This window comes from Mustela nigripes, chromosome 7 (genome assembly GCF_022355385.1).
Source record: "Mustela nigripes isolate SB6536 chromosome 7, MUSNIG.SB6536, whole genome shotgun sequence".
Classification (NCBI taxonomy): Eukaryota; Metazoa; Chordata; class Mammalia; order Carnivora; family Mustelidae; genus Mustela; species Mustela nigripes.
In genome coordinates, this window is record NC_081563.1 from 99338321 (window position 1) to 99351551 (window position 13231).

Here is a 13231-nt window from a genome sequence, read left to right on the forward strand (position 1 = left end):
CTGTCCTCCCTGTAGAGTATCCAGAATTCCCTGCAAAGTGTCATTATCATCTTTAGTCTCCAGCAAAATTTAGTTCTTTATGCTTTTGAGCTTGAATTTTGTAGTGCATGAAATTCTTCAGGTCTCTACTGGTTTTTCTCAACTGGGACAGGGTTCTGAAACAGAATTAAGTTATTCCTAATGCCCGGAGTTAGGCATCCACTCACTGAAGAGAAATTAATTCATTTCTCTTCTGTGTTTCTAGAATGATACTAGTTATGATGTACTGTCCTTAGGAGCATTGAGAAAATAGTTACTCAGTATATGTGCATAATCTTTTTCTTCCCTTCTTCCTTTCTATTTAACTGCAAATTAGATTCTAGTTTTCACGCTGCTGCTGCTTTGCTACTTGCTCTTTCTTCTCACTTACCCGTGTTTTTCAATGACTGGTGTTTCCCATGTCCAGAAGAGAAGCCCTGGTTGGAAGCCAGCAGTGATAGCTCTAAAGGCATAATCCAAATCTGGAGTTGTGTTGTGGAATTGGGGACGCGTGGGTTGGACTCCCTTCAGAGGAAGGGATGAGAATACCTAGTGAAACGCCATTTCAGAAGGAGCGAAGGGGAGCTAAGCTTCCGCACTGGTCCAGTGTCTCAGTGGCTTCTTATCTCTACTCTTGCCCCTCTGGAGCCCATGCACAGCAGCTAGAGGGAGCATTTAAAAATGCTAAGTGCGATTTTTGCCACCCCCCCTCCCCCCATTCCACCTTCCCGTGTCTGTGGCCTGTCACATCTAAGTTCCAGAGTCCAGGAAGGCCTGATGTAATGTCCCCCTGGCTTTTCTGACCTCATGTCCCATTTTGCTCGTCCCCCTCTTTTCTGCAGTCATGCTGGTCTCTTGCTTTCCTCCTCCTCAAACCTCAAACCTTGGACTGGTTCCTGCCCCAGGTCTTTGTCCTGCTGTTCTGTTTGCCTGGAATGCCCCTCCCAGATCTTTGCCTGGCCCTCTGCCTCCCTGCAGTCAGGCCTTTGCTCCCACGGTACTGGCTTGGAAAGGTCTGTACTGGCCACTTGCCTCCCACTGCCTCTGTCCTCAGTTCTCTCCCATGATACCCTTTCAGGGCTTTGTAGCACTTACCAGTATCTGAAATGGTATTGTGTTTACTTTGTTCCTCCCCTGTCCCTAAAATGCAGACCGCAGAACTCTTGTCTGTATCATTTACCTCCTTTTCCCCACACCCAGAGTATTGTCTGGCATGAAAGGTACTCAGTAAATATTTGAAGACTGACTGAGTGCATAAATCTCTTTGTAGGGGCGGGGTGGGCCAGACAAGCTTTTGTCAGCCTTTACCTCCACCTTCTCAGGGACAGCGCTGCCCGCCTCAAGGCTGCTAATCTGTACTGAGACAGTTCTGACGGTTAGGCTATCCTTCCTTTAGCTGGAAACAAAAGTACTAGGAAACTGGGCTTCTTGCCCAGTAGCTCCCACTCATGGCTCTGCTGGAGAATTGGGGTGACAGTTGCCACGGTCAGCATACTCTTCACATGGACTTGAGGGGACTTGGGGTGGTGGGCCCTGTGCTCCCCCACCCCGCCCCCCGGATCTTCCTCTGCTGAATGGTGTTGCCCAGCCCGGCCTTCAGGGTCAGCCCCACAGGGCTCAAGGTTATGCCCCTTCGCCAGGCTGCCCACAGCCCCGGGGCTATTCCATGCGGACTGGCCACTGAAGGCCATCGTGGCCCCAGCTGGGCACTCTGAAGGGCCTGTGGGCTTAGCTGAGGCAGTGCTGGGGGCCTGTGTCACAGATCCGTGGTCTTCTCTGGCTGGTCCTGCTTTCTTTGCCCTTCAGGTATCCACCCCAAAGGTGCTCCTAATGAACACCCTGTTTGCTAAACTCCCTCACAGTGCCTCTCTGGGACCCCAACCTGCAGCAGCTGGCTCATTGCTTAATCTTAGGTTTCTTACACCCTCTCCAAACCAGGGAAGGTAAGGGAAGGTAAGGCTTCATAGCCCCCTTCTGCTTTGGCAGGGTCGGTGGGGGATTTCGTTGAGCACGGGACGCTCCTAGCATCTGAGACTGTGACAGCACTGCTGTCCCTGGCTCGTCCATGGTGGCAGTCCACAGGGAGTGGCATGGGGGCTCTGCAGACTTTTCACTGGCCGCTGCTCGAGGCTGGTGCCACTGACCTCTGGCTGGCGGCCATGTGCTGAAGTGTGTTCTGAGGAGCTGACATGAAGTCTGGGTGACTGCCTGAGAAACCCACTCCAGATTTTTTTTCACCATCTGTCTCCCCTGGGTCTTCTCCAGAAACTGAGCTGAAGGCTTTTATGATTTCCTGGAGAGCAAGTGAGAGTAGTCCGTGATCCCATGTTCTTTGGATGCCCAGAACCAGCCAGAGGGTTAAGTAAGGAGAAGCTGGTTGCAAGAGACTAGCCCTCCCTGACTTTGTTTCCACACTTAGACACAGGCGAGGGGACTCATACTTATGGAGCCTCTGCGTCTGCATTGGGTACTGAGGGTGCCGGTGAAGGTGAGGACTCCGCTCAGTCGCTGTCTGGGTTTGAGGAAGGGAACCCCTTTGCATCTGAGGGGAAGAGCCTGCTTTGTGCAAAGCTCAGCTCAGAGGTGGTGGGGTCCGGGGTAGCAAGTGACAGTAAAGTGTGAGTAGATCGCATGTGACTTTTAGGATACAGTTCTACTAAAAAGTCACGTGTTTATCTGAAACTCACGTTTAATTGGGTGTCCTGTGTTTTTTATGGAGCCCTAATAAAAGGGAAAAGAGACATGTCATTGGGTAGAGCAGAGGGACTGAGCAATTCATTGAGAGAAGGACATCTGAATACAGTATACCTCTGTTTTCAGATACGGTACAAGATCTACTCATACTGCTAACAGGTTCCTCTTTATCCTTCCAGAAATGTTCAGAAATGTTTTGCACATCTGGAAGCATATAAGCGCATATTCTTTATGCTTTGTTTATCTACTTAACTACAGACTGGATCATGGTCTGCACGCCGATGCTGGTTCTTTCTCCTACTTAGCAGTGTTCCTTGGACTTCTTTCCATAGTGGTACCCATGGAGGTCACACGTTCTTTTAAAAAATGGCTTTTTATTTTTATTTTTGCTACTGAGTGTCCTGCCACCAAAGTAAAAGCAGTTAAATATTAGTTCGTAGTATGTAAGTTTGCATTTTTTATTTTTGAAGTTTGGTGGATATGCAGTATTATGTTAATTTCGGGTGTCCAACATAGTGATTCTGCAATTATATACAAAGTATGTGAATTTTAAGGTGAATTTGGGGGATACCAATTTACTTCAGTACTTGGGGTGAATAAGCTGTTCTTTAGAATCTGCTTAGATAATGCTTAGTTTGGAGATCTCAGTACCACCCAGTCAGGAGTGACCAAACACCATCAACCGAGCAACTGGAATCCATTTGAATTGCTGAATAATTTAAAACCATTTTCAAAATTATTGAATTAACATAGGGTTTTATTTTTTTTTCCTGATAAGCTTACTCCTACGCACAAATCTGAGAGCTGACACAATTCTTCTCTTTTTCTGATTGGGCATTTTACTCTTTTCCATTCTCTCCTCCCTCTCCCTCCCCCCAGTATTGATCTATAACTCAGTCTTCTTACTCCAGCTGGTTCGTTTGTAGCATCTTATGATCTAGTTTCCAGACCTTTCAAATAAATTACTCATTTATATGAAGGAACCATAATTGACTTTTCGGTTGAGAAACCCAATTCACCAAAGTGGCTCGGGAGAGGCATAGTTCATTTTGCTCTATTATCAAATCAATGTTCAAATAATATTTTAAGATTATTTATTTTCCTCAATATGAGAAAAATGTCAGGATTTATTTCCCATGTTTCTTAAATGTCAGAGGAAATTGACCTGAGCTGGGGGAACTCTCCGTGCCTGGCGTTTTACAGTTTTCAGCCCAAGGATTAAGAGACAAAGCACTGAGCACTGATTGTAATTATTGCCCTTGTGCTCAGTGGACTCAGGTCGTGGAGTATGAATGAAGCTGGTTCTTGCTTCTCCCGGACTTGCTAGACTAATTGGAGAGGTGAGGTCCTCAAGGTTGAGACCCATGTGATTGGGAGGAACTAGGCAGGTGTATGAAGGGAAATTGTTTCTGAAGTTTTATCAAGGGTGGGTGATTCAGATTAGACCAGAGACAAGCTTTGCTTTGGAATATGGATAGGAATTGGATGGCATCACAGCCTGTGGGAGAGCAAGAACCAAGAATGGTGTAGGAACTCATAGGGAGGCTGGCATTAAGTAGCGAATGCATGTGGAGAAGACTAGGCTGGGGTTAAGAGGCAGTTTTTAACTTTCAGTCAGCCTATCCCATTCAGCAACCATTGGATGGGTACCTCAAAGTTGCAGGTGCTATGCTAGGGCCTGGGCCTGTAAACCCAGATGGGCAGAGTCCTTACTTTGAAGAGGTTTGGAGTCTGGTGGTGAAGACAGGGAGGAGGACCTTCTGACTAAGGGTTGGGATGGAGGGCTCAGTGAAGGTTCTCCAGATGGGCGAGATCTGAGCGGAGTCTGGTTGGATGGCTGGGAGTGGGCCAGGCCAGGATAAGGGGATGGGATTGATACAGTGTTGAATGACATTAGCTGGGGGCAGAGCAGGAAGGACTTTGTATACTGCCGGGAGTTGGATTTTATCCTAGAGCCTTTGAGAAGTCACTGAAGGAGTTAAAGTGCCTGGGTTTGGAGGAGTCCAGCTGACAGCAGGGTAGAGTGTGGGTGGGAAGGGGCAAGGCTGGAGGCAAAGATACTGGAGAGGTGTGCGGCCCCTGCTGGGACAGTGTCTGGAGCAGGGAGATGTGGCATGTGGCCCGGATCGGTAGACAAGCTATCGATTGCACAGGATTCAGTAACTGACTGTTGGCTGTGGGGATGAAGGAGTGGGAGATAAGGCTGTCAATGGAGTGTCACATGGACCCTGAAGTCATCTCTGATAGTTAAAGCCTCCGTGGTGAAGTGAAGTCTGTGGGTAGTAGTCTGTCTCCAGTGGACAAGGGGCTGAGCGGGATTGATGAGCAGGGTGTGGAGAGAAAGAGGGACTGGAGCCTGCCTTCTTCTTTCTTTCATCTCTGGAATATCTGGAAGTTGACAACTCTCCTGGAATCTACAACCAGTGAAAACACTGTCATCATTTAATAATTCTGACCATCATAAGCCCTTGGGGAGATTACAGTGGCTTTTCCATGGGTATTTTCAGTAACTACAGTGAAATTTGCTCTGTATGGCCTAAAATATGCTCTATATGGCCTAGCATTTTAATTATAAATGCTAATACTTTCGGAGGAAAGATACACCTTTCTCCTATAGTTTTAGTTTTTAGGCCCAAGAAGGAAGCAATCTAGGAAATTGTTGCGTGTGAAATTTCCTTTCTGGAACAGATGGCCTCCGCATTAATCTTGATGACTTGTGATTATTATTTTTTAAAAAAAGTTTATCACAACATTATTTTTGAAATCCCAAGTAATTCAGAGTGACCACCACTGAGGCCTCTGTTGATTTTCCAGCAGAGTTGCCCCAGTTTTAAGATTAAGCGGGATTGCGCCTTAAGATGAACTAACTTTCAAGATCTTCAGAGAAGAAAAGCATTGCTTCTGTCTGTGCTTTTCTTAGGCTAAAATTGTATTGCAGAAAACTCTACTTTCAAAATTAACACAGCAGTAACACAGTATAAAGTACCTGCCTATTTTAAAATCTTCGAGAATGTTTTCTTGTAAGAAACTATTTAGCCCATAATCAGCATGAAGCGTACACAGTATGTGGTCCAGGATATGAAGGTTTCCAGATAGAATTCTGTTCTCTAGTACTCCTGCCGCTGGGACGTCACTCAGTCATCACGATTAACAGTGCCGAATGACCGTTCCCTTTAACAAAACATCCTCACATGTGGCCTTCCGCTGCAACTGTGAAGGGATCCATTTCAGGCATATCTGGTATACTTTCAAATCTCTTTACGTAATCCCGAAACTCTGTGAAAGAACTGCCTAATTTAACCAAGGGCACTGGAGGAAAATTACCGCTTTCCCAGCAAAGATCCCATGTTAAGACTGTAAAAGGTTTGGGGCGCCTGGGTGGCTTAGTCGGTTAAACATCTGCCTTCGGCTCAGATCATGATCCAGGGTCCTGGGATTGAGCCCCACTTGGACTCCCTGCTCAGTGGGGAGCCTGCTTCTCCCCCTCCCAATGCTCTTCCCCCTGCTTGTGCACTCCCTTGCTTGCTCCTGCTCTCTGTCAAATGAATAAGTAAAATCCTAAAAAAAAAAAAGACTATAAGTAGTTTGACGTTACAAGCGAGAGATCTGGTGTGGTTTTGACAGGCAGAAACTGCCTTGGAGGAACATTAATACTTAGATTTTAAAACCTTTTCCAGGTAGCCCTGACTGCAGTTTCTGACTGAGTGACATTCAGCCTTCCATCCAGTCCCGGAATTTTCAGTGATTTCCATGTCAATAGCCTTTTGCTCCTGCAGGCTTTTTAACTGCTGCAAGAGAGATATGGATCTCAGGTTGTTGGCAATAAATATTTGGAATTTTGATAAGACTCAGACCCATCAATATGTGTTTTTGGCCCTTGAGCGATTTCCATCAGTCACCAGACTTCATACTGAGTGTCCCACCCTTGACTGTGTTTTATTTGTGACTCTCCTGACAAATTCACAGGGTTTTCCATTGGCTGGATTCATTAGATAGTTAAGGACATCAGGCTCCACCATGGCACTCAGATTATCTACATTAGACACAGAAATATGTTCTTTGCCTTCTCCCAGGAGGGTATCTAGCAAACCAGAGTTGCAGAAACTGGCATAAATGTCACCATGACCTGGGGTACCAGGCTTCTGTGTTCTCCTCTGAGTAAGATACATTCTTTGCTGCAGGCAATCAGGATTCTTTTTTCTTTTTTTCTTTTAAAGATTTTATTTATTTATTTGACAGAGAGAGACAGCGAGAGAGGGAACACAAGCAGGGGCGGGGTGGGGGGGAGGGAAGCAGGCCTGCTGCTGAAGGGTAACTCCATCCCAGGACCCTGGGATCGTGACCTGAGCCAAAGGCAGACGTTTAACGACTGAGCCACCCAGGTGTCCCAGCAATCAGGCTTCTTTATTAATCCTTGGGTACCTGCTTTGATTAATAATGTAGATTTTTCACATGAAATGTTTGGTTTTTCTCTGGTATTTATTTTTCTATCTTCATTTGTATTAAGAGAGCTCATTAGTTCATTAGAATAAGAGGAACATTTGTATTGTAGATTTTGTTCAGACACTTAGTTTGCTGAATGATTCTATCTAAAAAGATGTTTTCATTTTGTACACCTGTCTGACCTTTTGGGCTTTTGCAGCCCATGCTGATCCTCAAACTGCCATTGAGTTTTACAACCACCAGCCATTTTAGCACAGAAGATAAATATTATTAGGTAAGTCCTGGCCCTCATCTCTTCACAAATGCTGCATTGAATCTTCTGGAAGTTTCTGGATTTTTCCCTAATCCACAGAAGGTCCCTTTTCTTGCAAAAATCTATGAAATAGCTTCTGAAAATCCAGTAAGGTATTTCTTTAGTGTGCTTAAACTCAGGTGATGGTGCTCTGGTATTTTTTCTAGTTCCTTCTTCAAAGATCATTCCAGCTCTTGTTGAATGACTTTTTGAAACTGAGAAGCATCATCTTGAGCCACAGCTTTGCTAACATCTTTCTGAGTCATGCTTCTGTTTCCATAACTGGCTCCTCCTTTCTTCTCTTACTCTCTGGGTTTTTTACGATTCTGTCTCCTGGCCATTTTCTCCCCCAGTTATTCCCTAACCCTGACTATTTTTAAGAATGACTTCAAACTATTGGTGGCAACCTCACCCTGACATTGGGAAACAGTGTGGGGATAGAAAGGGCTAGAAGCTGATGGGTTTGCTGTGTGCTGGGAATGAGGTCATCTGGATGTCATAACACTCAGATGACTTCTTAGGTCCCAGTAAGTCAGACACTTGTTTTCGTTCAGAAGCCACTGTACAATTTACGAGCCAAGAGTAAAGACAGTGTCAGCTGATTTAGGTTGTACCCATATTCTGCCATGTGACTTTACAAAAAAACTGTAAAGGTCAAAGTACAAGGGTAGTGAGTTTCCCTGTGCACAAAGTAGGTAAGGCCAGTAATCACTCTGTTAGATTGATAGTGTCAGCACAGTGCTTTCCAAGCTTTCCTGTTCATTGGAGTCATGAAGGGCTCTTGTTACAATGCAGGTTCCCCCTCAGTAGGTCTGTGTTGGGGCTTGAGATCCCTCCTTTCTAATGAGCCTTGGGGCTACCAATGCTGTTGGTTCCTGGGCTGCATTTTGAGTCACAGGGGTCTGAGCTGGAGCACCTGTCTTTTGGGGGTCCAGAGCTCTTTGAGAAAGTGAAGAAAGCTATAGACCCCAAGAACAGTGAACCTGCCACCTTCCCCCTCCTGCCGCCACATCACAGTGCAGATGATTTCAAGGTTGTGAACCCTTTGAAACCCACCCAGCATCTCAGGTTTCAGAAGTGGCTCATAGATGCTCATAGGACATAATGGTCTTTCAGTTGATTTCTTCGCTAGTATTTTTATAGAGTGGATGTTCATTTCAAACTCCAAGGGAGATACTGCCGTGGCTACCCATAGGGAAGAATAAATGATCATACAGAGGACCTTTATAAGGTATAAGGCTGTGAGTCTTGAAATTACTTTGTCTCTGACTTCCTGCAAGAGCGGTGGACACAGTGTAGGTCGCATTTCCTTCATGTCTTGTAAGTCAGAATTGACAAGTCGTGTGAGCACCTGTTGGAGTCCCTTCTGATCTTCCACCCACGGTTGATTGTGTGCTCCCAGCAGGGATTTGTTGCTAACAGGGGTTTTAAAGCAAAAGATCTAGACAGGTTAAGGACAGAGAAATGACCCACATGGGAATGGGAGGGATTGAGATGTGGCAGCTTGTTGTGTTAATAAAACTGTGTAGTCCTCTCACTGTGGGCAGGACCTGCTTTTGGTAGTTGCATGCTAAAGAAAGGGGTAATTTTGTGAAGTATTTATTTTACAGTCACATGAACATGTGTCCCCAAGGCAGTTCTCACTTTTGGGTCCAAAATGGACCTGCCCAAGATCTGGGCACTGAGCACATGGTTGGTGGGGGGAGTTCATTTATGTGTCTTTTAAGTTACTGGTCTGTTCATGACCTATATTTCTTCATACTGGCTTGGAAAAGTTAAATCAGGGTATAGTAATCCATTGTAGTTCTTTAATGGTGTTTGCAACATACTGTTTGGGCTTCATTGTTCTGGCTCTTTATCCTGGGGTTGCCAGGACACCTGGTTCCCCCACCTTGGGATTATTTTAAGGAAATCTCAGACCTCATATTATTGCATTTATAAATATTTCAATGTGTGTCTCTAAAAAGTTAAGACTTTAAAAAAAATCATCATGAAACCATTATCATACCAAAAATGGCAGTAATAGATCTTTAATACCAATTTGTATTTAGTCAGTGTTAAGATTTCTCTAGGTATCTTGTAATTTCTAAAAGTGGCTTTTTTTCTGTTTGCACTGAAATCCCATTGGCTGATAGGTCTTTTTTTTTTTTTTTTTTTTAAGGATTTTATTTATTTATCTGTCAGAGAGCGAGAACACAAACAGGGGGAGCAGCAGGCAGAGGGAAAAGCAGGCTCCCTGCCGAGCAAGGAGCTTGATATGGGACTGGATCCCAGGAACCCAGGATCATGACCGGAGCTGAAGGCAGATGCTTAACCGACTGAGCCACCCAGGTGTCCTTGGCTGATAGGCTGATAGATCTTGGGCAGGTCCAAGTTCTCACTTGGACTGCCTTGGGGACACATGTTCATGTGGCCTTTTTTCAATCTATAAGTTCCACTTCCCTCTTTATACTCCTTGCAGTTTATTAGTCTTGTTATTGAAGGCTGGGTCACTTACCTGCTGCCCTTCCCAGAAGCTGGATTTTGCAGACTGTGTCCCTGGCATTGTCTGATGTGTTCCCCCTGCTCCCTGTGTTTCCTGGCATTCGCTGTCCGTCAGCTCTAGGTCAGAGTCTGGCCTTTTCCTTGGGCCAGGGACAAGATTTCTGCAGCAGAGGTGTTTGTGTTTCAGTTTCACTGGACAGCATGTCTGGTTGTCTCCTGGTGGAGTTAGCAGCCGTTGATGGGCATTCCCTGGAGCCATGAATTCATCAGAGTTGCAAAGTGCTGACATTCTAATTCTTTTGCTTCTTCTTCATTTATTAGGTAGAATACTCCTAAAAGAGGAGCTTTCCCAAACAACTATTTGGTTAAACTTAAAAACACTTCACTGTTTAGGAAATGCTTGAGTCTCCCCTTTTATTTACTAGCTTTTTGTTTTGTTTTGTTTTGTTTTTAAGATTTTATTTCTTTTGGGCTCCTGGGTGGCTCAGTGGGGTAAAGTCAGGTCATGATCTCGGGGTCCTGGGATGGAGCCCCGCATCGGGCTCTCTGCTCAGCGGGGAGCTTGCTCCCCTGCCCCCCCCACCTCCTTCTCTGCCTACTTGTGATCTCTCTCAAATAAATAAAATCTTTTTAAAAAAGATTTTAAAAAAAGATTTAAAATCTTTTAAAAAAAGATTTTATTTATTTATTTGACACAGAGAGAGATCACAAGCAGGCAGAGAGGCAGGCAGAGAGAGAGGGAGGAAGCAGTCTCCCCGCTGAGCAGAGAGCCCGATGCGGGGCTCCATCCCAGGACCCCGAGATCATGACCTGAGCCGAAGGCAGAGGTTTTACCCCACTGAGCCACCCAGGTGCCCAAAAGAAATAAAATCTTAAAAAAAAGAAAAAAAAAAGATTTTTATTTCTTTTAGAGACAGTGTGCTTGGACCAATTGTGGGGGAGGGGCAGAGGGAGAGGGAGAATCTCAAGCAGCCTCCACGCTCAGCAGAGCTCCATCCTGGGACACTGAGGTCATCACCTGAAGCAAAATCAAGAGTTGGATGCTTGGGGCGCCTGGGTGGCTCAGTGGGTTAAGCCTTTGCCTTCGGCTCAGGTCATGATCTCAGGGTCCTGGGATCGAGCCCTGCATTGGGCTCTCTGCTCAGCGGGGAGCCTGCTTCCCCCTCTTTCTCTGCCTGCTTCTCTGTCTACTTGTAATCTCTGTCTGTATCAAATAAACAAATAAAATCTTAAAAAAAAAAAAAGAGTCGATGCTTAACCGACTGAGCCACCTGGGTGCCCCTATTCATTTAAAATAATGGGGTGACTTTTTTGATTTTCCAAAGGGCACCATTCAGTTTTTACTTTTTTCATTATGAGTTCATAAGTTGATGCATATTTCAAATGATTCAGGTTGGTGCATATTTCAAATTCTTTCTGCTGCTCAGATGTGGCTGGTGGGAACTTAGTTCAGGTCGGCTCCTGAGTCCTTTTGATGTAGCTCTTGTATTGATATTTCTTAACTGTGTAACACAACCAAGGGCCTTATAACCCCTAAACTGCCAATTTAGGGGCTTATAACAACATCTATTACCTCACTGTTTCTGTGAGTCAGGGTTGGGGTGGGATTTATTGGGTCTTCTCACCCACTCAGGGTCTATCAAGGGTGCAGTCCTGGACCTTCCAGCCTGGCTGAGGGAGGGGCCCTCCTAGGCTCACCCAGGTGGCTGCTGGCTCTCTGCTCTTTGTCTCCAGTGAGTCTCTGCTGAAGTCTTGCAGTGTGGTACCTGGCTGTCCTCATTGCCAGGACCCTGAGAGACACACATGCAGGAGTGCCAGCAAATCAGAAATCTGAATCTTCTTGTAATCCCAACTCGGAAGCATCAGACTATCACTTTGGGGGCCTTAGTGTTGTAGTCATTAGAAGTGAGTTGCTAGATCTAGCCCACTCCCTCAGGGCAAGGGATCACTTAGGGTCTCAGATACCAGGAAGGCAGGGATCACCAGGAGCAGTGTGAGAAGTTGCCTAAGGACAATTTGGACAAACTTTTGATATGGTGGCTTCCTGCTTTCTTGTGTGATGAGATAGTTCAAATATTTGTTTTGAGTCGTCCTCCAGGTAGCCCTGACTCTAAATGGGAATTTAGAGACTATAATTTGGGCATAAGATTCTAGGCCTTTTCAGAGGACAAAGCTAGGGAGTACTTTCTTTTCCTTTTTCGATTTCAGATAAAGTTTATGCTAGTTCCTTTCAGATTCAGGACTACAGAGTTTTTAACTTAACTTCATCCATCTTGTGTTTTATCTCTGTTCATCCAAACCCCTTGGTTCTCAAGGCCACCACCATAATTACTGAGGTTGTCCCATAGTACACAAACAGAAATTTCTGAATGACAGTGCTTACTTTACTGGCAAAAATCTGATTAGTGAAAGTGCTTTAAGACTTCTTTACAGTTTTTTTCCTCCTTGGGCTCTATCCCACTGCATTCCACAGTCAGAGTTCAGCATCGAGTCAAAACTGACATTGTCTCACACCATGTGGTGCCAGAGCCCAGTTAGGTTCACTTGCCTCAGCTTATTTTTGTGTCTTAGGTCCTTTTATTTTAATTTTAATTTTTCTCTTATTTTATTTTTTAACACTAGACATACAACCTGCACTTCAGGCTTGGCTTTGCTTGCTTGCTTGCTTGCTTTCTTTCTTTTTTTTTTTTTTAAACACTGATGTGTTTCAGGTCACTTTAAATAACAATCTTGTTTTATTTTTTGTGTAAATTATTGTGGTCATTCTAGAGATGATCTATAGATCAAGATCCTTTGTAGAAATCTATAGTGTCTGTCTCTGTCTCCTCTACTCCGCTTTCTTCTTTTTCCGTAGTTGGCCTTTTGAAAAATATGTAGGCTGTTGTTTTTGTTTTTAAGTAGAAGTGGTAGCATTCTCTGTAGACTTTTCTCCATTTTGCGTTCCCCCCTTAACAATAGTATATCCTGACTACCACCCCCTAGCAGTATACGGAAACTGTCCTTAGTCCTGTGTCAGTGACAGACCACTCCACTGTGTGGATACGTGTCATTTATTCTCGTGAACTGTACTTCTTAGGAGTTCTGTGGATTTGCAGTTCTGCAGTTTTCCAGGAACTGGAAAGTTTCTGAATGCTTATGGAAAGAAGATGAGGGGAAGGGGCAGTGCCCTGGCTGCTTCTAGAAGCAGTACCTGTTTGTGACCATTCACACCAGTTTTTCTTCTTGGTTCTCACCCTGGGTGAAGGGGAGGTGTCAGCCTTTTTGTAACCAGGTAACGGGGGGGGGGGGGGGGGGGGGGGG

The 13231-nt window shown here is 45.0% G+C and overlaps 1 protein-coding gene across 4 annotated transcripts in view; it reads left to right on the top strand.

Moving 5' to 3' along the window:
- KIF16B (kinesin family member 16B) overlaps positions 1-13231 on the top strand; it is a 284713-nt gene that overhangs the window by 25035 nt on the left and 246447 nt on the right. The gene's annotated exons all lie outside the window — the stretch shown is intronic.